Source organism: Macaca fascicularis, chromosome 12 (assembly GCF_037993035.2).
Source record: "Macaca fascicularis isolate 582-1 chromosome 12, T2T-MFA8v1.1".
Classification (NCBI taxonomy): Eukaryota; Metazoa; Chordata; class Mammalia; order Primates; family Cercopithecidae; genus Macaca; species Macaca fascicularis.
Genome location: NC_088386.1, coordinates 72,283,223 through 72,308,513, shown reverse-complemented (window position 1 = coordinate 72,308,513; position 25,291 = coordinate 72,283,223). Strand labels below are relative to the sequence as shown.

At 39.7% G+C, this 25,291-nt stretch overlaps 2 long non-coding RNA genes across 8 annotated transcripts in view; one reads left to right on the top strand and one right to left on the bottom strand.

Moving 5' to 3' along the window:
• Positions 1–25,291, bottom strand: part of LOC102135057 (uncharacterized) — a 180,481-nt gene that overhangs the window by 54,670 nt on the left and 100,520 nt on the right. For 5 of the 7 annotated variants that reach the window (XR_010579938.2, XR_012421263.1, XR_012421261.1 and 2 more), the window contains exons 1-4: positions 24,514–24,639; positions 15,037–15,179; positions 14,640–14,738; positions 11,877–12,023 (exon numbers count right to left, since the gene is read on the bottom strand). This is a non-coding gene — a long non-coding RNA (uncharacterized lncRNA). Of the gene's footprint in view, positions 1–11,876; positions 12,024–14,639; positions 14,739–15,036; positions 15,180–24,513; positions 24,640–25,291 lie in introns of those variants that run through there. The other 2 variants (XR_010579940.2, XR_010579941.2) reach the window with 1 other exon arrangement.
• Positions 440–10,513, top strand: LOC135966560 (uncharacterized). Its single transcript, XR_010579937.2, has 3 exons — positions 440–534; positions 5,414–5,473; positions 9,222–10,513. It is a non-coding gene; the product is annotated as an uncharacterized lncRNA (long non-coding RNA).

The window sequence follows — 25,291 nt, the reverse complement described above, 5'->3', positions numbered from 1 at the left end:
AAGAAAGAGGTAGCTCTTCATGGCCTTGTAAAAAAGGATTTCTAAGATACACATTTTTACAATTAGGTGCAAAATATCACATATACTATGCTATTGTTCGTGTGTTTTCAAAAAGGAGTAGAAGAGAGACATACTTTCCACAGCATAAAAAAATAATTTTAGAACTATTATACCTTTGGCATTGGTACTATCTATAATATCTATTAACATCAAATAAATGAATATTAAATAAATGACTAAGAGAAAATAAGGGAACTCTTTTCCAAACCAAAACCCCCCAAATAAAGTAGGGAATTCATTCTGTCTTATCTCTGGTTCCCTTCTTGATTCTTAAAATAAAATAAAATAAAAGCCACTAGGATCCGATGGCCATGGCAGGGTGCAGGGTGGGAGTGGAGTGGGGGACATGCCTGTTTGACCTATGTTTTCTTGTTCCCCTCCTGCAGCTATACATTTCAGAAGATGGAGAAGAGGAAGAAGGAGGTAGAGTCTGGTAGGAGGGCACCAAGGAACATTTCCTTACTTCACAATTTGGTAAGCAGAACTGCCTGACATTACACAGAGGGTAAACTTCTGCCTAGGGCCATGGAAAAAGGCAAAAAGGTCCCGTGACCAAGAGATGACCATTTCCACAGAGGAAATGCAGGCCCACTCTCCAACTGGACCCCACTATGCACAAGGTGAGAATTCAGCCTGTTTATCAGGGTTCCTCTTATTAAAGTATATGTCAAAAAGGCCTGGTAGAAATGTAACTCTGTGATGTTAATTTTGGAAAGTCTCATCTAGAACTTTCTGGGAAGTATTTGAAAGCAGAGTTGTGGAATCATTTGATGACTCAAACATATAAATTAAACACTCTTCTTGGATACAGCAGTTAGAATATGCAACAGATAGGGTCTACATTGGAGAAATGAGAGATGTAGCAAGTGCTTAGCTTCTCTGAGACGCAGTCTCAATGTCTCACCATCAAGGACAGCTAGCTAGCTCACGGAATTATTGTGAGGGTTCACTGTTGTAATTTATTCCAAGGTCCACCGCAGCACTGAGGACACAGGTGGCATTCAAGAAGCAGTGGCCAGTGGTATTCTCTGCTAAAATATTTGCCACCTCAGCCACTTTGATTCTGCTCCAGAGGGCTTTTTTGCTCATCCCATTGGTGATGCAAGGCAGGTTAAAGATCCTCTCACCTGATCTAAAAATTCAAGACATCAGTCCACAAAATACCAGAATCACCATGGAGGCAGCTGTTTAGCACTGTGGATAGTCTATTTCTCCCCCTCAAAGCAGCCTACTTCAAAGAGGGTAGAGTTAAGTTTCCAGGATCTGACTCCTGAGATTTTTATTTAAAGAATACCCCATCTTTACTCGCAGCTGAGAGGCTGAAGATTAAAAATTAGCCACTGTATAGTAGCTGAGCAGTAACAATTTTTCATAAAGGTTTTTAGTACACATTTGGGATTATAATTTCAATATTATGCAAATGCATTTTATGGATCTGTAATACAGAATGTGTACTGGCGTTAATGTGCATTAGCAGGCAAGAAGAAAAGGCTCCAAATGAGCCATTTTGGTGTCTGCTTTCAACATGCATTATGAATAATAAGTAAAATGTTCTGGTTTAGAACAAATAATATAAAATCTGAATTCCTCTTGATGTACATCAGTGACACAGCCCTACGCAACTCCCATGGAATTCTTCCATTGGACACAATTTAAAACTGGCTCTTAAACAACATATTCCTGTTTCTGGCTTCTCTTCTTGAATGAGATGTGAAAGTAAAATAAATACATTTAATATGAATAAGGAATATTTTCCCCCTGTTGCTCAAAATCAGGGCATGAACCAGATGAATACATTGGAAAGGCTATAACACCACAGTGGTCAAGAGAGTGGCCCAAGCTACTGCTAATTTGAGAGACTCTGAGTATTGAAAAGTGAAGAAGCATCTAAACAGTTATAGAACCTGCATATTTTCAATGAATAAAATTAACAAATGTAATCCCTTTAACACAAAATATTTAATACAAGATTATTGTATTCCAAAGATGTGTAAGTAATGTAATTAATGTAAGTTATGTAAGTAAGGTAATGTACTGCAAGCTTTGTTCCAAAATGGGAACTTGAGTTGAAATTTGTCTGATGTCTATTTTCTTTCAACATTGTCAGCGTGTTTCTGTGATTGCAGATTAGAATAAAATTCTTGAAAACTAATTAGAGGCTTTTCCTAAAGGCAGAGGACTGAGCTAAACAACTAGCTTCTCATGATAGAGTCCAAAAATGTTTCCTTTTTAATTAATATTTCCACCAATTTTGCATGTACAGAAGGTGGTAGCTGGTTATTTTAGGCATAATTCAAACTTTCTATTTGCATTGATTTAGTTAAGACATTCAGATCTATTGATCCTGTTTCTTGAATGCATGTTTCACACCCGCCCCATTCTTGGGCAATCTGCAGAAATACAAGATCACACCGTCCAATGAGTATGGACTAAGCATTCAGCTAAGTAACGATAATACAATCATCTTGTCTCTCAAACAGCTGCCCTTAACTTAGTGTTTTTTAAATTGCCACCATGTCCATGACATCTTCAAAATGATACTAAAAATATCCATGCAATGAGTTATCTATGTGTTAAGTGTTTTACATGCATTATCTCAACTGACTTACAAAGCAACCTCACAAGGTTGGTTTTACAATCCCCATGAAATGGCTGAAGAATTTGGAGTCTAAAAAGACTAAGTAATTTGTAAAAAATCACAATTATACAGGTCTAATTTTGCAATCCAAATTCTTGACCAGTATATAACCCTGAATCCAGTATTAATGTAGTAGATAATTGTCTTGGCTTAATTTATCATGTAAGTTATAGAAATGGTGTTTGGTCCTTACTCTGACATAGGCACTGTAATTGACACTAAAATCTGATTCAATTTCAACCAGTCATTGCTTCATTTCACTACTTGTATACATTGCTGCAGTTGGTTGCTGCTTTCCATTTCCCCCGATACTTTTCCATTTGAGATGGAGGTCTGTGGAAGGAAAGATGGATACAGCAAGAGGGTCTATCCAAGAACCCAATAAATATGTACTGCATAAATAAATCAGATGTTTTAAGTTTGGCAATTTAAATTCAGCAAAAAGTATTTGACAACCTGCGGAGTGTAAGCTATGGTTTCTATCCTCGCATCCTTAAAATTTCAAAAAGCCCCAAATTCAAGCTTATCAGTAACAAGGAAACCCTTCCAAATATTAACTTATAATCAATATTGGAAAAAACTGAGTAGTATATTGTGTCCTATTTTGAAAACAAGCTATTTGCCATGTGTAGATAAGATTCCTACTCTAAAGATATCTTTTTAATAGTTGAAATATGAGATGCTGAGTAATCAAACTTGAAGTACAGTGGAGCAGCTTTGAGAGAACAAGTGGCACATTGCCTTGAAATAATATTCTCAACGCCATTTGCTGAGTCTTCTATGCTCTTGGCCCTTTGCACAACCTTCACTGCACCCTCTAAGGTAAATATTATCTTCATTTTACAGATGAGGAAACTGAAACTTACAAAAATTGTCCGAGGTCACATACTTAATAAGTGGTTGAATGCAGATTTAATTCGAGGTCTGCTTGATTTCAAAGTGATTAAGTGAGTGAGACAGAGAGAAACAAAGAGAAGATAGTGGTTTTTAAAGAATGAATCTCAATTTTCTAAAACCCTATGGCAACTCCTGCCTTTCTTCTGGCTCTTATCATATTCTGCTGTTATTTCTGGATTTCTTACATAACTTTACTGAATTATAAGCTATTCTATTTGGGAGAAGGGACCGCGCACAAACCATTTCTGTATTCCCCCAGGACGTTGTTCAGTGCCTGGAACAAAGTAGGTATTCAAGATACATTTCACTTATTCCTCATATATTTGCTGGGTGTTTACCCTGTGGTTAAGCCCAGTAAAGAAGACAAGTCGGCCGGGTGCAGTGGCTCACGCCTGTAATCCCAGCACTTTGGGAGGCCGAGGCGGGTGGATCACGAGGTCAGGAGATCGAGACCATCCTGGCTAACACGGTGAAACCCCGTCTTTACTAAAAATACAAAAAATTAGCTGGGCGTGGTGGCGGGCGCCTGTAGTCCCAGCTACTCAGGAGGCTGAGGCAGGAGAATGGCGTGAACCTGGGAGGCAGAGCTTGCAGTGAGCCAAGATCGCGCCACTGCACTCCAGCCTGGGTGACAGAGCGAGACTCCGTCTCAAAAAAAAAAAAAAAAAAAGAAAAGAAGACAAGTCATGCCTTCCAGGACCTTCTAGCTCAGTGGAGAAAGTAGTTAAAGACCCAGCGTTCTAAACTGGGTGTGGCACTACAGTGATGGGAAGTAGGGGAAGCTGACTGACTGGTGGGCTCAGCCAAGGCTTCCCGGGGAAGATGTCATCCAAAACCATTCTTGAAGCATCAGTAAGAGCCAAGCAAAGAGAGTGGGGAAAGCACCACAAAGCGAGAAAGATCAGGAATGCACAAAGGCCCTGAAATTAGAGATAAGCACAAAGCCTGTTTCCAAGGATTACAAGTCACCTGGAGCTTGCTGGGGGACAAGAAAAGGGGAGAACCAGGGCCAGGCGCGGTCGCTCAAGCCTGTAATCCCAGCACTTTGGGAGGCCGAGATGGGTGGATCACGAGGTCAGGAGATCGAGACCATCCTGGCTAACACGGTGAAACCCCGTCTCTACTAAAAAATACAAAAAAACTAGCCGGGTGTGGTGGCGGGTGCCTGTAGTCCCAGCTACTCGGGAGGCTGAGGCAGGAGAATGGCGTGAACCCGGGAGGCAGAGCTTGCAGTGAGCTGAGATCCGGCCACTGCACTCCAGCCTGGGCGACAGAGCGAGACTCCGTCTCAAAAAAAAAAAAAAAAAAAAAAAAAAAAAAGGGAGAACCAGAAAGAGAGATGGTGGCAAGGTATCCGCTGTGAAGTAGAGAAGGACTGTGTATACCATGATAAAATATTTCTCTATCCTGATCTTTCTGGGGAGGGTTTTTTTCAGGGGAGAGGCAAGACAAGGCATATATTTGAGAAAGAAGATCATTAGCTGAATTGTGGAGAACAGACTCGAAGAGGATGCTATTGGTCGCAGGGAGCAGGAAAGAAAACCAAGGAAGCAATCACTAACACCAGTGGGAGGGAGGGTCTTGCCATTAGAGAAGAGAAGGCCATTTTGTATACACAGCTAACCCTTGAACAACATAGGTTTGAACTGTGAGAGTCCACTTATATTTGGAATTTTTTCAATAAAAGTTACATGGATTGTGCCTGCCTCTCCTGCCTCCTCTTCCACCTCCTCTATCTCTTCCACCTCCTCTATCTCTTCCACCTCTGCCACCCTTGAGACAGCAAAACCAACCATTTCTCTTCCTCCTCTTCCTCAGCCCGCTCCATGTGAAGATGACAAGGATGAAGACCTTTATGATGATCTACTCCCACTTACGGTAAATATATTTTCTCTTCCTTATGATTTTCTTAATAACATTTTCTTTTTGCTAACTTATTTTATTGCACAAATACAGTGTATAATACATGTAATATACAAAATATGTATGTATGTATTTCACAAGGCTCCCAGTCAACAGTAGACTATCAGCAGTGAAGTTTTGGGGAATCGAGTTACATGAGAATTTTTTTTTTTTTTGAGATGGAGTCTCACTCTGTTGCCCAGGCTGGAGTGCAGTGGCACGATCTCTGCTTACTACAATCTCTATCTCCTGGGTTCAAGCAATTCTCCTGCCTCAGCCTCCCAAGTAGCTGGGATTACAGGTGTGTGCCACCACGTTCAGCCAATTTTTGTATTTTTAGTAGAGATGGGGTTTCACTATGTTGGCCAGGCTGGTCTGGAACTCCTGACCTCAAGTAATCCCCCCACCTCGGCCTCCCAAAGTGCTGGGATTATAGATGTGAGACACTGTGCCCGGCCACATTAGAATTTTTTACTGCACGGGGGTCAGCACCCCTAACGCTCGCACTGTTCAAGGGTTAACTGAAATTTGGACTGACACACAAATATTTGTGAGATATTTTTGGAGTAACCCCAAATTAGTTTTCTCTCATTATTAATTTGTGGGAGCCCCATAGACTAAAACATTAAAGGAGTCTTAATTTTGAATGTCCTTGTTTTTAGACATCTAGTGTAGCTCTCAGATTTCATTAGAGCTGTGTTGAGGCACTTTTTATCTTAACAATTTCTGTGAGTAGAGGTAAAAAATAACAGGAATCGATATAAACAGCCTAACAGGAATACCTCAGAAAGATAGAAGTATTATTTTTGCTGATACACATTTTTTATTTTGAAAAATCATGAAGATCTCCATTAGGAAATCACTCTTCCTTGGCATTGTGTTGCATGCTCAACAAATAGAAGGTAAATATGCTAAAATTGGTGTCTTTTTCATGAAAACCATATAACTGTAAAGCTCTTTGTTTTCACCCAACTGCTGCAAACATTTGTGTAGGTAATTTCAGTAAACATTTGGAGAATTGGAAGTGCTCTCTCCTACACATATGGTTCTTTATGAAGAGGTAATTTTTATCTATGTTCTACTCAATTGAATATTTATAAGTCTGTTTGGCCTCAAAGGTACCTGATCTGCCCCCAAAACACAATTGCCCTGTAAAGCTAAAGTGAGATTTATTCATTTACCCTTTAAGAACTTTGCAAGTTATTTTCATTTTCTCCCTATGAATTTGTTCCCAGTACAATCCTAAATTTGTCTAATTTGCTGTGTTATTGCAATTAGTCAATTCTCCCTCAGTTACACAAATAATAGCCTTATAAGTTTGAGGCTGTAAATCACTCATCCATTAAAAACGCCATTTCCTTGTACTGCAAATTCGATTCATTTAGAAGAGAAAAACCATGGCATGGAACAGAATTATGCAATGTCATGGACACATTAACATTTGGATCAAAATTTTACATTGTCTCAGCCAGTAAACAGTATAAATGGTTCAGATTTGCAATAAATAATTGTCTATTAATACTCTGGCATGCTGTAGCAAATTACAGTCTCACTTCAGTAAGCACAGCTGTAGGTAGGCACCAGGGCCGAAGGAAGCAAGTGCCACAATTGGTTTGAGAGAAAAAGAGCCTGTTTTGCAGGGATGCAGGGCAGCTCTCTTCAGCAATGGAGGCATAGCTGTGGATTAAATGCTTGTGTTTGTAAACACGGGAGGAAGGCCAGTGGGCTTTTACTGTAGCTGGAACATTAGACACCAAAACGCAGCCCTTTGCTAGAAGATGTGTCTTTGTGTTCGCTGAATGTGAAAGGGATGGTGGCATATTCTATTAACCACAAAAATGTTCCTGATGATAGGACCAACTTTGATGTCCCTCGGATCTAGGAGCCAGGGTTATGGCTGGAGCAGCAACAACATTAGGTGTTGATTATGGAGTCACTCAGGAACCACCAGAAGTTCAGATTCTCCCCAGAGGCTACCTTAAAATGTTGGGGGGGGGTGGATTTAGGCCCTTTTTCCCTCTCTCCCTGCCATGATCTTCCTCACTAACCAATTGAGGAACCTATAATTAATACCATTTTCACTGTTTGGCTTAAGGCTTTTAAACCCTTTTAAAATGCAAACAAGATATCTGGAAAAGTTGACAAGGAGATATGTGAACGTTCATTGACATCTCGGCATGCAGCAGGTTCTCAACTTAGTCAAAATTAGGGCACTGAGTAGGGTGAACTGGAACTCAGGGCAGGCAGCACAAATGATGGGAAAATGAAGTGTTGCTGAGAGGACATCCTGATGGCCAGGATCACTATGTACAAAATGCAGGGGTACGCAGAGAGGATTGAGAATGAATCTCAATGGTGACTAATATTTGCAGAATTCATCTGTGAGGGCAGGCAGTACTATTATCCCCACTTCCCAGATGAGAAAACTGAGGCCCAGAGATGTTAAGTAACTTGCTCATCAAGTTTACCCAGCCAGTGTGACAATTTATACTGCAGAATTGCATAGGTCTAAAAACTAATTTACCTTAGTCCAGAATTTAGCCTGAGGCTATTTAGGAATAATAGATCTTGCTTAGCTTAAAGCCATGATGTTAGATTAATTTATATTGTGACCCTTCGCAAGTATCAAAGTTTTGTGGAATTCTCCATAGTAAAGACTCTAGACTTTAGAAAAGTCAATTCAAAACACTAAATTTTTTCTTTTATTCCTACTATTATCCTATTCTGTTCCTTAGCTCACAAAGGAAAAAATAATCCTCTATTGACCTCCAAATTTAGCATTCATTTGATTTCATTTATACATTTAAAATAGAGAAGAAGTAAAGCAACCTTATAAATTGTATTTTAATAAGAATATTGATATCTGAAAAGCTAGCAACCTAGAGAAATGTTTCTCCTGCTTGACAGATAATATTTTCATCAACATTATAAGAAAAACAAATTGAGCCCTATGAAGTATATAGGGCGTGCCCTGGATTTTAGATGATTGCCTAATTTTCCTTTTCATGTCTGCTAAAAGCCAAGTTTAATTTGGAGCTATTTCTCAAGAAGGGCGAGCATCTGGGACTGATTTATTTGAATACTTTATAACATTTAAAAATAGTTTTTCTAATTCCCTGGAGAATTATTAAATCCTTGTGGCTGTATGCTCTCTTTTGTAGTCTTAGGTTCTCTCATGCTTGGACAATTGCTATGGGATCATAACTTGTGTCTTTGCCAATAATAGCTACTTTTTCGTGCATACCACTAAACTAATCCTCGCAAAAAGTCATTTTTGTGACATCATTCTCCTGTCCCAAACTGTCAGTGGCTCTTCACTTCCTCCCAAGTAAATTCTGTGTCAGAGCCTCCTCTATCTGGGTGCTGTTTACTATTCAATACATATTTCCCACAGCTTTCTATGCAAGCCCACTGTGCCTGGCACTGTCTCTGATCCCCATGGGGCTACACGTCTGGCCACCACCCTTTCCTCCCCTCCCTTAGTTATTTGGCCTCCAATGCCTTTACTATCTATCTCTCCAGCCCCCTCCCATATACTCCCACATCTTTGAAATCTTTTTTTATTTTTTATTTTTATTTTTTTAATTCTAGCTCGTTCCTCTCTCTAAAACTCAAGATTTGACACTTACTCTAGAATCATAAAAGCCTAGAATCATAAAAGCCTAGAACAGGAGGTGGAGCTATTTGTCATTTTTAAATATAGCTTCTCTCAATCTTTATTTAGTGGACTTGCTCTGGATTAGGGATGAGAAGACCTGACTCTACTGTTTTCTTGATAAGTGACCTTGAACCAGACACATGTGCTCTTTGAGACTCAAGTTCCACATCTGTAAAATGAAGATACCTGCCTTCCTACTTCACAAGGTTCTTTTGAAGATCAAACGTAATACTGCATAACAAAGTGACTCATAAATTATTATTTTTTTTTGGTGACGAATTCTCGCTCTGTTGCCCAGGCTGGAGTGCACTGACGCAAACTCAACTCACTGCAACCTCCGCCTCCAGGGTTCAAGCAATTCTCCTACCTCAGCCCCAACTAGTAGCTGGGATTACAGGCATGCACCACCACTCCCAGCGTTTTTTGTTTGTTTGTTTGTTTGTATTTTTAGTAGAGACAGGTTTTGCCATTGAACTCCTGACCTCAAGTGACCCGCCCGTCCGTCTTGCCTCCCAAAGTGCTGGGATTACAGGAGTAAACCACTGCGCCTGCCCTGACCCATAAATGCTAAAGTACTAAGTGATGTCCTCATATATAGCACAGTCTCTCCAGCCCCTGCAATTCAAAGATACACCTCACTGTACTTAGGAGAGTTAGAATGGAGGCATGACTTTAATTGTTAGCTGTTTATCTCCTATAGAAAGTGGTCAACAGATCTTTGTTGGTAAAATGAATGAATATTCATTTCTTATCTTTCAATGAGAATGTGATAACTTTGGTTATTGATGTATACTTCCATGTAAATTTGCTCAAGCAATTTCAACCACATCCCCCAGTACAACTTTCTACCATGCTAATTGCTCCAAACATTTAAATACCAGCATAGGTATGGAAGCTACTAACTGTTAACATTTCTCACATTTAGTTGCTGAATGTTTCTCACCTCTACTTGCTGAATGTGTGCTTTAGACAGTCTTAAAAATATGAATAGTATGTCTGATAAAGAGGCCCATCAGTCCTCAAAATGTCCTCACCTTTTAGTGTTGAAACAATAATGATAATTTGCTTCATTTGTGCTCTACACACCAATGAGATGAGCTAATTGCATATCTGCTATGAAATAATGTCTATTATTACATGGATAACTACCCATTAACTCCATTGGAAACACTAGTAATTACACAGTATGTTATGTTAATGCACCTGTGTTATCTTCTGATTGCCATATTATTAATTCAAGTGACCTCTATAAATCTGTTTCCCACCATTATTTTCTGTTATTCTGGAGCCCTCTGTAACACTTTAGAGATTGTTGGCTAAACAATAAAAGTATACAGTAAAAACTATTTTCAAAAAAAGAGGATCTGAAGTGTGATCCTATCGATGTTTGTTGTTGTTTTTCATCACTTCTTTGCTTGACATATATAAACAATTTTAGAGCTATAGCATATTACCTTCTGTGCAAAATTAGAACAGTTTTTACTTTGTGGAGAGTTGCAGAAAGATTTGACTTTTAAAAACTCTGAAACATGTCTGGTTCACAAACAGAATCACATCTTAAAAGCCCTAAGTTTGCTCTGAAAGTGTCAATCAAGCTTTCAGCACACTAACACATGTAGTAATGAAAGGTTTGTATTCGCTCCTAAAACCCGAGTTGCCTCCCAGTCACTTTACATCTGGTTACATCAAACTTAACTTTTCTACAGTCCATCTAGTCCTGACCTTCCCCTCTTCTTACAAGTCCCCATTTAACTCAAGAGACTCCAGCGTAGGAGATGAAAACCCCATCAGCATATTCATAGTTAATGACAGGGCTACAAAACAGAAAATAACAGCGGGAATCTGAAGCCACTGCTTTTATTGGACCAACTAACGATATAAATAAAATGGTCCCTGACTGAGCTTTGGAGAATCACTGTCTCTTTATCAGGCCATAGAAAACAGATCCAGGAGGGCAATAAATACAGCACATAACAGACTGGAATTAAATGATTAGGCCTGAATTAACACCCTGTTTCTGAGCCTCACTTAGTGTTCCATGGCCCCAATGAAACACTGCAATTCACAAATGCTCAAGGCCCATTTAATTTTTATTTCAAGCTAGTTCAGAAGAAGGGATTACCTATAACTCCCCCCTATTCCATTGTATAACTCTTGAAGTAACAACACTGATCCTGTCTAGATAGCTGTTAGTAAAATAGGCTGTGCTATAGGAATCACAGAGTCTATTCAGAATCCTGCCTCTACGAAATCACATTAATTAAAAGGGACCAAATCCCTCTCTCTGAAAGTGACAAGGCTGCCCTTGATGGGAAAATAATGAATTAGTTAAATAAACTTGATTATTTTCCATGGTATTAACAACAAACCTCTGCAACTGTCAGCCCAAGATTTTTACTTTTTGAACTGTGGCTTTAGCATGCCAAAGATCCTAATCAAGTCTTAACTGCAAAATGGAATTGAATCTCACCTTAGAGGGTAATATATGGAGGCCCATCCCCCATTACACCATATGCCACAGGATAAGGTGGGTGAGTTTAACTTAAACCCTATTGGAGGGGAGTTAATACTGTTCTATACTTCTCCATTTATACAATGGCTCTAGAGCAAGAAATCCAAGGATGGCATTAGAGGAAGGCTTTACTGTACCGGTGAAGTACTTAGACATTTTAGACAAAATATGCAGCAGATGAAACTGAGTCATTAAAACCACTTGCGTACCTGTGTCTTGAAGTGATGTATGAGACGGAGATATATTTAGAAGGCAAGGTCCTCAAGAGTCAAGAGGTAAGAGAGCTTGCAGTTTTGAGCACTTAGGAGATGCTGTGTGCTGGTTTTTATTTTTCCTCATTTAATCCTCATGATGTCCTATAAAGTTGACATAATTATTCCTATTTACAAGTAAGGAAATTGACCCTCAAAGAAGAGTGTAATAATTCCCCAAGTTCACACAGGAAGTGGTAAGGCTGAGATTCAAATCCAGATCTAACTGATCCCAAAGCCAGCCCTTTCCATCAATACTATGACTATCACCTGCTTAGAACTCCTGACTGCCGCCTGGAGCTTTTACTTGGGATCTTCTAGAATAACCAAAGAAACAACACATAGAAGAGGATGAGACTAATGACGTATAGTCTCAAACAGTAGGAAAAAACCCAAAGGGCTTTGGCACTGGATGAGATTAGCTCTTATAAAGCGCCAGGAGATCCAGACATTCTGTGAATTAAGGAGCCCTCATCTGAAATTAGATGAACCTGCCTGTCCAAAACTGCTTGCGAGTGTCAGCCATGGCGTACATGGGGTCCAGACTCTCTCATCACGCTGAAGGGGCACCTTGAGCCTTAACTGAAGTAGAGCAGGAAGGATTCTTCCACATTCTCAAGAGTATGAGGTTTGACCACACCCAAGTTTACCCTACAAGTTGGTTCAGCATAGCATGTGGCTGTGTATGGGACAGAAAGGGACACGTACTAGATGGAACCTTCTGCCCCAACGCTTTTGTACTACAAAATAACCGTAATTGTAGCTCAAATTTATGCTTAAGTAATTTCAATGAAACACAATAACACACACATAACTCTCTCAGAAAGCAATCTTACTCAAAAGACTTGGGCATTGATACATTGTGAATAAATTATACAATATGAAATTTTTAAAAAAAGGTGATCACTAGAAAGTTTACTGATGATAGATTCATGCTAGCAAAAGAGTGTTAAGTTGTGTCTGTTGAATTATGACTAGACACTTATGGAAAGTGTCTAATTTCACTTTCTATGTACCATCTTTCTGTATTACTAGTACCCAATAAATTAAATACTTTTGACATTCAATCAATGTTACATGGTAATAATTACATCTTTTCCATTAAAAAGGATACATTCCTTAAAATTTTATGTTTTAAGAAAAGGTCTTTGTTTACCAAAAGGGATAGTAAAATGATTTAAGCGAGTTTCATTTGAATTATTAATTTTTTGTTCCTCGGCCAGCAATTCTTCAGCAAAGGTCTAGGTTATGGTGATTGTTCTTGCTTGTGGTTTTTAACAGTAATGACAAGGCCCTTGATATCCTCTGGCCTTGACTTAGTCACAATTGCAGGCCTCCTTTTCACCTTCAGTTTTAGTATTAAGGAAAATCTATCTCACTGTCAGCAATAAAAGCCAGACTATGTCTTTGAATTTGAGTCCTTGTCTACTTGACTCCACAGCAAGCCATAGTTTTAAGCAGCTTTTTTGGGAGATAGGACCACGTGAAGCATCTGCCATGCCCATTTACTTATTTAAGTAGTTGTTTTTGTATTTTGAAAGCATAACTTCAGTTTAAAAAATCCACATAAAAATGGGGTAAAACTTGGAACAAAATTATGGACTACCAGAGGTTTTCACTTTCAACTGGCTACAGAAGCTGAGTGCAATGCAATCACAAAGAATTATTCCTTTAAAATTGGGAGGTATCACATCTGCATTTTTGAGTGAATGGCTGACTATGGTAAAGAGACCAGTTTTACCATTGTAAAGCTGTATATCTCTTCCAAGACATAGTTCTTTCCTCTAACATGCGGATTGCAATAACTTACAGGATTGATGTGGAAATCAAAGGCCATAAAAATGTGAACTGTACTTAAAAGAAAAACATAAAGTGGTGTGCAAATATGAGGTATTACTATGAAGAATTCTCAATGAAGACTGCCCAGGATTTTAAGTTCTTATCCTTGCTGTGTCATTTTTTATGACCCATCAGTGAAAACCCTGCCCCTGTGGCCTTATTTCAGACTTTGTAAACTTGGGCCTCCTTACAACAATTAATCACTGATCCTGTAAAGTTTAAACCCACGATGCCAAACTACAAGCTGCTTCTGGAAGGAACTACATTGCCTGACCACCTTGGTATCAACTCGTCTCTTGGTCTAAACCCTTTCATTTGAGCTTCACAACACATTTTCTTTTTGGCCTGGGTTTTAAAGAAGTAAAATTGTCCAGGTAATTGTTTTGCTAGACCCTCTTCTTTTCTATTTACACAGGGTCTCGCTCTGTCGCTCAGGCTGGAGTACAGTAGTAGGATCCTAGTTCATTGCAGCCTTGAACTCCTGGGCACAAGCCATCCTCCTTCCCATGCCTGTGCCCCCTGTGACTCCCCACCCCACCTCAGGGACTACAGGCATGCACCACCGCTCCTGGCTATTTTTAAAATTTTTTGTAAAGACGGTGTCTGCCTTTGTTGCCCAGGCTGGTCTCCAACTCCTGGCTTCAAGCAATCCTCCCGCCTCAGCCTCCCAAAGTGCTGAGATTGCAGGCATGAACCACTGTGCCCAGCCTGCTTTTCTGATTTAACATTAAAGAAGCTATCCTTTCAGGCAAACATGGAAAGTCACTGCACCTCAGGGGGTTCTCAGCTCAAAGTCCTGTGACGCAGTCTGTGTGTTTGTTACATGGGACTTATTGTTATTGTGATTTGAAACCATTCTGTTCAACTACAGTATTTACTTACCTATTTATCATCCATCTCCCTCCTCTGAAATGTCTGTTCCGGGCGAGACGGGGCAGTGTTTGTCTTTTTCACCACAATCCCCTGGGTTTCGAATACTTCCTGGAACATAGTGAGAAGCCCAATAAATAGCTGTTGAGGGACCAGATGAATTGCTACAAATAGGAAAGGTCACATTTGATATCACTAAAACATTTACGTTTGAATACAATTTTTTTCCTTCCCCAAATGAAAGCTTAACACTCTTCTAAGCTCTCACAATAAAAATTTCACCAGCCAGGTCCTTAGTAATATTAATTCCTTGGTCCTATCACCATCGTTCTCAGGGCCCGAGGCTGGGCCAAACATGACTGAGGTTTTCAAAAAATATATTTTTAATATAATTTTAAAATATACTCACTAGGGGAAGGCTCATAAAATTCAGCTTCAGCCACAATCTGGACTATAGGCTGCCAAGTGCTGCATAAATAAATCACCAAGTCATTTTGGCATCCTGTGGGCCAGAAGGAATATCTTCCTCAGTAGATTTAAAGAGACACAGTTCTGAAAGAAATAGGAGCAAAGTGAGCCATTAAATATGTACTCTCTTATAATCTTCCAGACCTTGGACAGATTCCTTGAAGTGTCAATTGTCCATTTTACTAAGGGCAGATTCTTTTTTTCCTCTTTCATTGGAATCCATCGAGGAGTTGAAACAATTCATCCCAATATCCACAACAAATGCCCCTACCTGCTTTGCAACTATTGGTACACTTGAAAGAAAAAAAAAAAAAAACACAAAAATACAGCAGCCAGAAGATCGGGTTATGAGGGCAGCTTGTAACAGTGTATGTGCAGCATGGATTCAGGTAAGTCAGAGGCCATGCTCAGCTGAACAAAGGAAATCCCCCAAAACAGTGACCAGTGGCCAGTGCGGTGCAGTAGACCAAAGGGGCTGCTTGATAGAGTCTGCATTGATGGCCCAGGCTGAGTGTCCAGACTAGAGCTCACCTGTGCATCACACACACACACACACACACACACACACACACACACAGCTTCCCTTATCAAGCCTTCCTGGCTAATTTAAATCTAAATCAGCCTGCTCGCTGGCCTTTGTAAACTTGCTAGAATGAAGAACACGGCATAAAAACAATAGATCTAGGTCCGATGGATGCAGAAGACAGGCCAGAAATCTGAATCCTCCTGACCTGCAGCTCTGAGGTTTGCAGAAAGCCCTTTCTCAACATGGTTCATGAAAAGAGACTGTGTCACAGTACATGAGGGCTACAGGGGTTAAAAATTGTATGTCTTTTCCAAACTGTTGATTAAAATACAGCCCCATTGACGTACAAAACTCAATCGATTCAAAGGGAAACTGCAAGATATGTGATGGACGAGGTACTTGTGGGAACACACATTCAGACACAGAAGTACCAGCGGGCCCTCTTGTACCACCTCATGCTCTCACACACAAGCACAAGTACACATGCGTGCATGCATGCACACACAGCAACCCCCTTCCTGACAGCATCCATTTTTTTGCTACCTCATCTTTCATGTAACCGTGACTAAAAAATAAAAACAAAAACTGTGTATATTTCCTTTTGTGCTTTGCATTTACGGAAACCCAGGCCAATTTGGCTCTTATTCCCAATAAGAAATTTCTTATCTGCTCACTATCTGGATCTGTCTTAGTCAGTAGCTGATAGACCCTCTTTGGGTTATTAACCAGTTAGTTTCTTCCAGAAAAGAGGTCATTAGCATCTAACATTACTCAGGGGTGTCAGGAGATGCAGGTATCAGATCCTCTCATCCTGGTTTATCTTTAATTTAATCTCTAGATTTTTCAGCTCTAGCTGTCGGTTGGCTTCCACTTAATAACACATTTTTATCTGTTTTTGGTGTTTTTTTTTTTTTTTTTTAAACAACTCAGTAACCAATATAATGATGACAGAACTGACAAATTCTGCATTAATGGATTTCCTTCCCGCATCTAGGCTCCAAGCCGCCAAATGCTAGAAATGCTGAAATAGGTTCCAGGCAGTTACAGGTTAAGGATCATTTGCATAAATTAGCAAGTTTTGCAAATGAATTCATCTACTGAGAAGTAAGACACGGGACACTGCATTTTAATAATTGACATTCCACATGAAATGCAATGTTCTTGAGGAGGAAATTGAGCTCCAGGTTGCTATTAGAACCAGCGGACCAGCACGAGTGGAAAGAAATGCCATCCCCCATTATGTGAGCTACTGCTCCTGCATAACAACTACCCCATTCTGATGGACTCCTTTTAATAAAAGTACTAGTGTGCGCTCACCGAGAGGAGAATAGAGAGGAATCTACTCATCAGCACTATCAAACAGGAAATGAAAATAAAGAGTTCTTCAGCATACCGCCTTAATGTGCAACCAGCAACTCTATATTCTCTTTCTAAAGTCATCTTGCATTTTCCGCTTGATTTGGCAGCTGCTCCCCACCCTACCCCAACCCCTCTTCCTTTTCAGTTTTCTGAAACACTCAGGAGATTATTTACATATATACAGAAAGCAAGTAAAAGTTTTAAATTGCCCAATTTGGATGTTGTCTCCCATAATGTTGGTTAAATTACAAATAAAGATAAGTGGGCCATTTTGCTGCCTCCTCCTGGCCTAATTTGTTTAAGGACATGCCACATTGCAAATATTAGTGAGAATGCCAAATGAATGCCTTTCCTAAGGTGTTAGTCAGTCAAAGTCAGGGTATTCAGCATGTCGGAAGTACAAACTGCTCACACATGCAATGTGAGCTGGAAACAAGGCCATCCGTAATAGTGTTTCCTGGCATAATTTATAATTAACATAAAATGAATTAAATCACTCACTCCATAGACTTTTTTCCAAGTTCATGTAGAGTAAGTGTGTCATATCAATTAATTTTCAATGAACTGCGGCAGCCAATAAAATTTCTCCCAGACACTGGTAATAATCCAAGATATTGATGGAAGAGGTATTATCATTAATATGAGTATAAGCCTCAAATCACGTACAGGGAACAGGCAGAGTTCCTTTCTTGGAAAGGGAACATGATTCTTGCTAGCTGCCTGTTATTCTTTCCAATTTGTTAGGCTTTCTGTCAGTTCACTTTTCATACTGATAGCCTCTTAATTTTGCCTACATAACTAAATTCCTCTAGTGCAGCTGTCTGCTTTTGTGGGCTATCTAATCTGAAAAAGTTAATATACATGAACAAATTAAACAGATTCACATAGGAAGAACAGATTATATTGCCCATTTAGTTGAGAGATTTTCAATGGCTTTCCTACATGTTCACAACCACAGATAACTGATAAATTAATGCAGCCGATCTCTGGTTTGTAGAATTCAAATAGGCATCTTAACTGATATTTTGGGGGAGGTTTTGTTTGCTTGTTTTTTTACTGAATTAACCAGCTTTTTCTGGCACTATGTAAACAAAGCCCAAGTGTGTCACATTTCTTTGTTAATAAATGATTTTACAAAGAAACTAACCACCATTCATTTGATCTTGTTAAATGATACATCATTGATTCCTCTAGCTTTTTCTCAACAATAACACCTGTTAGAAATGTTTATGATTTTACATGCATTTTTCTTTCTAAGGATATGCTAGTTTCTGGGGAATACTAGTTGGTCCTAGGGCTAAATACATTTGATAGTGTGAGAGGACAACCTTTTGTCTATGTCATTAGCTGCATGCTTATGACCATATCAAATACAGAAATCCTGCCGAGCCAGTTGATATGTGGAATGAGTTGCCGTGGCTCCTCTCCCAATAAAGGGTGTGTTCAGACTTTGCTTATTTATAGACCAATAAAGAGAAATTTCCACTGTTCTCTTCAGCCAGCTGAAGATAAATAGCTCTTCCATTTCTAACATTTAATGTTCACAGACACAAAAACAACTGCTCTGAATATTAAGCCAACATTCGTAATTTTTTTCCTATGAAGGGGAGAAATCCTTGAATATGAAACAATGAAAGGTTCAGATATAATCTTTCCCATTTTAGAACTGTTTTATTGCAACTTGTTTTCCTCAACAAAGAGGCTCTCTGGGCTTAATTTGATTACTAGGTGAAGCATCGACTCACGTGCTTCAATAATTTTCTCCATGACCTGAGAGCTTAGGGCTCCATAGAATGAAATCCAATTCCTGTAGACGGTGCAGCCACAGCACCAAATGTCCTCCGATGAGGCTGTTAGGGTTGGTTCAAGCTGCTCCTCATGAGTATGTGTGCAGCAAATGCTTTCTATTTTCATATTCTAGAGCAAGGAACAGCATAAATTATTCCTAATTCTTGATTCTGTGATGAAGTAGCCATCTGGTCTGATAGTACAGTGACAATGATATAGGAGTGAACACTCTATGCTTGGTCTACTGCACAGAAAAGGACAATAGGACATATTTTAAAATGTCAGGATCCATCAGAACCATATTCAGGAAAGTTTACATTTATGAAAATAGATAGTATCGAAAATACATCATGATGCAAATCTAACCATGGCTGTTGGGCAGCTGAATTAAATTAAGAGTAAATCTGAATGTTTCTAATTAAAATTGTGTTATTCCATTTCCTGCTGTGTTTTTCATGTCTGTAAAATGAATCATTATTTTAGTACTTTTGGGAAGTTGTGTCACAAAGGAGGTTGACCCATCTGCTTCTCCTTTGACACATGGATGTGGAGCTCTTAGGCTACAGCTATTTAGTGGCTTTGGCTATTTCCAGTCTGTTGTTAGTGAAAATTGTGTTCACCACTACATTTGTGTTCATCACTAGATGAGGCATATGCATCACTGGCATGGGGACAATTAAGAAATCACATGTGTGAGCATAAGGTACATTGATAGAGCAATAAGAGGGTTTTTTGATGGCCTCCATTTAATATATTTATCTATTCTTTTATTCAAAAAACATTGAGTCCTTTTCATGCACTAAGCACTGAATTAGGTGTCTCACTGAAGTTAGGGGAGGAGAACAATAATATATTTTGAGAGTACTAATGTAGTTTATGAGCATGGCTTCAGAAAGAATCACTTCCAAATACATGAAGCAATTGCCTATGAACGTCCAGCGGCAGTATCTGGATCACTGTTGGAAACCAGTCAAATGACTATCGGAGTGCAGGGTCTTGGTAGAGACACAGGAGAGGCTGATTGAGGCTAGGTAGAAGGCCTGTGCATTGGGTGTTGTGGGTGCTAATCCACCTTATAGATGCTGGTATAGACACCAAGTCCAGAGGATCTAGGAAACAGCTATGATTCAAAGAGTCAAGACAAGGAGGTCTAACCCAATGTGTATAACACAGCATCAGGACCTGAGTAACAATGCATGCCTTTAATTTTTGGTAGAGGTCAACTTTGAATGAAAACTGAGGCTTTATGATCTTAATTTCTAATAGATACATGACACCATTCAAAAGACCTTAGCACTCTTTCTTTATGGGTCTTATACATTGGGAAATAGTCATTTCTTTCTTTTTTTTGAAAGAGAAAGGAATTCACATATTTAAAGAATAATGAGTATCTGTTCCGTGTCACAAACAGCTCAAAATCACCATGCACAGAACTGTTCCATTACCTTCTCCACACCAGCCTGCCTCTGCTGTTTCTCAGTGAGTTTGGCCCCATCATTGCCCAGTTTCCCAAGTCTGGAACCCTGGAAGTCAGCCCAATTCAATTCACTTACAACTTTCCCACCCTGACTACCAATAGTTCACCAAGTCCTGTAGAGTCTATTGCCAAATATTTTCTCTCTTTCTTCAGCACTGTCATAGTTCATAAAATCATCTCTAGGCTACATGGCTGCTATTGTTTCTAAAATAAAAATCTATTCATGTGTTATAATATGAATCCCACAATGACTCTACATTAATTTTAGAAGCAAATCTATGGTCTGGCTGCTATCCATGTCCCCACATTCATCTTCCATTTACTCCCATTCCCCACCCCCAGATGTATCAAATATTACAGCCATATTCTGTGACTTGAGTCCTGCCTTTCTCTCCCAGAATGTATGTAGCCTTCCACTGGGGTCTTCTCACTTCTTTTATTCCAATCTCCATCTAACCTAATGAGAGTTTCTGCTCCTTTTTAAAAGCTGGCCTAAACAAGCATGGTGGCTCATGCCTATAATCCCAGTACTTTGGGAGGCCAAGGAAGGACGATTGCTAGAGCTCAGGAGTTTGAAAGCAGCCTGGGCAACATAGAACTGATCTCTGCTGAAAAAAAATTAGCCAGCTATGGTGGCATGTACCCGTAGTCCCAAATACTTGGTGGCTAAGGCAGAGGGCAATTACTTGAGCCCAGGAGGTCGAGGCTGCAGTAAGCTCTGACTGCACCAGTGCACTCTAGCCTGGGTGACAGAGTGAGCCCTGTCTCAAAATAAATAAATGTTGGCCCCAAGTAAACCAAACTCTTGGTACCCCCAAGAGCTCCGAGATCTTCAGAATCTTCTTTAAGAGCAAAGACAGGGAGCAAAGTCCCAGGTTCTATGCCTGTCTATACACTTGTGTTCTTATTCGAAAGCGTCGGTATCCCCTAGGATCCTTGTTCCCCTGTCCTTAGTCTGCTTATCGTTACCCTTCTTCCCAAGACACAATAGAAGTTCTTTCAATGGTTTCACGCACTCTGAGAAAAGCATCCTCATTCTATTGCCTCACTGAGCAATGCTTCTCATTCCTGATTTTCCTTTGGATGGCAGAGGTTTGCTTCTTCCTCAGAGGCTTGCTAAAATTCTGGAGCCTGGTACCACAAATAGTCTCTTATTCAAGGGAAACTCTACTTCCTGCCTACATGGGGTATATCTTTGACATTTATCACCCAAGCAATAAAACAATACCTTTAGCAAAAAATAATTTTAATATCCGTGTAACAAAAATCACTTATGAACAACATAGTTATTTTATAAACAAAACTATGTCCTACTTTTAGATGTATAATTATAAGCACAGATGTTATGTACATTCAGATATGACACTACTAAGCAAGATTTTGTGTAAACACAGTGACATTGATAGAACGTACATTTTCAAGGAATAAGATGCCACAAGTTTGCACACTCCTTCAGAATGCTGAACATTCCCTGAGACAGGCATTTGCTGTTCACTGGAAATTCATTTGTTCCCAAGTGATTAGGATTGGCCAATCATTCATGAGCAAGAGCCACTTCTGGGTTGAAGCATTCAAGAGTCAGTGTATTATTCTGACCCCCTTTTCTCCTAAGGAGCCATGATACAAAGAAGGGGATATATTGACATGGTGGAGCTAGAAGGTACAAACAGCCTGGATCTCTGTGTCACAGCATGGAGGGCAGTTACCCTGAAGGAATAACCAACTCACATTGGGGCTAGCATAAATAATAAATAAATTTGTATTATGTCACTGGGACTCTGGGGTTATAGTTTTACCACATTGGAGCCCGTGCTATCTGACATATACATTCCATTATCTCAAATTCCAACATACACAGATTATGAAATAATATTTTTAAATTGATTGAAGTATTGGTATAGAGAATCATATCAATTAATGTCAGTTTTTATAATAGTTCAGCTCATTTTATCTTAACATACTAGAGACATGGAGACTATTGATAACTAGCTTGAGAGCTTTCAATGTTGGCATATTATTTCAGTTAATGTGAACTTTTATCACTGAAACTACAGACAGGTTAAGAAGTTGGACTCACACCAAAAACACATGCATTGCAGCAAATCATTCTGAAGACTCAATAGAAGCCTTAAATATAGGTTATGTAAAATGAAACCTTTTATATCTAAATTTGATTTAAGCCCAGCAGTTCAAAGAAGATTTAGGGCACAATTTGTCTGATGGAACTGCTTGTGGCATAGATCTATTCAGTTTTGGAAAATAGATTCCACATTGAAGAGATTGTTTTCCTTTCTATGGTGGATATATAATCCACATTCAGCCACTTAGCAGCAAATCCTTGATCTTTGGAGAGGTGTTGAACTTGAACATCTTTCTTCTTGTTGTTGCCCACTTATATATTACTTCCCCCACATCAGCCTTAAAATATTGGACCAACAATACAGAAATAAATGTGATTTCCAGAATGTTTCTTGACTTTCTGGTTTTTTTGCCCAGTGTAGGTTCATTAAAATATTTTTAAAATTTCTATAGTTGTGTGTTTGGGAGATAAGATGAAGGTGGGGTTGAAAAGGAAGAGGAATTTTATTAGAAAATCTAAGCCAAAAATTGTTATTGTAATTAAACATTAAGTTTAGCTTTGAGCTTCCTCGTTGTCAAGAGTTTTGTTTCGATTTTGGCAAAAATAATGCTAAGAGAAGATTACTGGCTGACTATTTAGAGCATTTTTAAAAAATTCAATAGTCTAATTTTGAAGAGCACTGCATCCTAACCAAACTCCACAAAGTTTACCCTCAATGAAACTAAATCAATTCACTGGTTAAATGAAATTGTTTTATATTTTTTAAATGCTTACAGGAGGAACTTATATCTGACAAGTAGATAAGCAAATTTAGCAGGAGAGAAACTCACCACTCACGATGATATCTAAAGATTTTCCTCCTAGAGACTTTTTCCACTTAAGTCAATCAGTCGTTTGAATTAGTGTAGATGGTGGTTATCAGATCCTTTCTCAGGAAATTCTGGGTAGGGGTGTCTACAAAATGTGTAACAACCATTGTAGTACTGGGGAAAATAGTCTGATTGATGTTTTTTTAAAAAAGTTATTCCACATGGGTTATTAAATCTCAGTCTTGGGGCCGGGTACAGTGACTCATGCCTATAATCCCAGCACTTTGGGAGGCTGAGGGGGGCTGACACCTAAGGTCAGGAGTTTAAGACCAGCCTGGCCAATATGGTGAAACCTCACCTCTACCAGAAAAAAAAATTAGCTAGGTGTGATGCTGTGCACCTGTGATCTCAGCTACTTGAGAGACTGAGGTAGGAGAATCGCTTGAACCCAGGAGGTAGAGGTTGCAGTGAGCTGAGGCCACGCCAGTGTACTCCAGCCTGGGCAACAGAGCAAGACTCCATCTCAAAAAAACAAACAAAAAAAAAAACAAAAAAAAAAATGCGAAGTCTTTATCAAGTTGTCCCACCACAATCTGATCCAGTATATTTTTCATAAAGAGAGTTGTTACAAAGAACTAACATGCTTCTTTGTGGTATCCTCTGATACCATCTTATCCTTCTTTGTTGGTTTTTGTGGGCTTCATGGAAGTGTTTGCAAATCTAAGATAGGATGCCGAGTTACCCAAACCCAGAGCAGTCAGAGTCTACTTCAATTCTGTGATTCCTTGAATGTGACTAATGGTGAAGCCCAACCCAAAAGACAGGCGTTGGATCACAGACAGTCACTGTGAAGTGGCATCTTTGCTCCATTTTAAAATAGAGACCTCTGTTTTGTCACCACTACTGCAGTTTTCTGCTTTCCCAGAAAACTCTTAACACTGACCTGTCAACACAACCCATGGCCCCCAAAGTCCAGGAGATCAGACACAGAGTCTTTGAGCCTGGGTTGAGATCAGTGCTCACTTGACTCCGACACCATAGAGACTACAGGCAGCATGAGGCTAACAAGCACTACAGCTCTTGATGCTAGGGCTTAGAGAGTAGGCTTAAAGCCTCTTTCTAAGCAAATTTGGCATGTGAGCCTAGGTGACAAACTCCTTGCTCAGTCCCTCTAAACAGAAGAGTGATCCATCTAGGGATCTGTCTGGAAGAGTTAGCATGACATTCACCTCTGAACGCTCCTCTTTCTGTAGCTCACCAGTGGTGGAATGGAGGCCACAGGAATTATAGTTAGTCTTAGGTCAGATTCCCAAGGAAAGAGACTGGGATAGATATTTACATGCAGACAGCTCATAAGTGATTGCTGTATAAAGCAGTACCTGTAAGGATGTGAGGAAAGCAGGCCTGGGCAGAGGAGGAAGTTGAACTGTGATGCGGTTGCAGCAGAAGTCTCATATGATCCCACAGAGAGGTCTGGAGCTGGGATGGCTTTCCAAAGATGCCCTAAATTGAGGCAAAGGGGTTGGCCCTTTATTTGTATTCAATTATAGTCCAAGCACGTGATACGGGCTGCCCTTGCGGAGGGCATGTAACCTTGGGAAAGGCAATTCCTGAGGAGGGTTTCAGCTGTGAGCTGCCTGCAGACAATATCCCGAGCAGCTGGGAATGACACTTTGGCTCAAAAAGGGGCACTTGGGCGGCACACCACAGCACTGACTACCCCCTTCTTTCCTTCTATCCCATATCTTCAAATGAACAATTAAGCTTAGCTTCAGAAATATTAAGGAGAATTAATGATACATTTAAGAGAGGAAATGATGGATTGACTCCATCCAAACTATAATAAGGATACACACAAAGTAAAGGGCTAATTATTAAATAAACTGTAAGACCATAGACAACTATAGACAGGTGAGTGGAATGACTACAGGTGATCTCTATAAGCTATTAGAGCAATTTTTTTTTTTTTTTTTTTTTTTGCTAGAGTCTCTCTCTTTTTGCCCAGGCTGGAGTGCAGTGGCACAATCTCGGCTCACTGCAAGCTCTGCCTCCCGGGTTCATGCCATTCTCCTGCCTCATCCTCCCAAGTAACTGGGACTACAGGCGCCCGCCACCACGCCCGGCTAATTTTTTGTGTTTTTAGTAGAGATGCGGTTT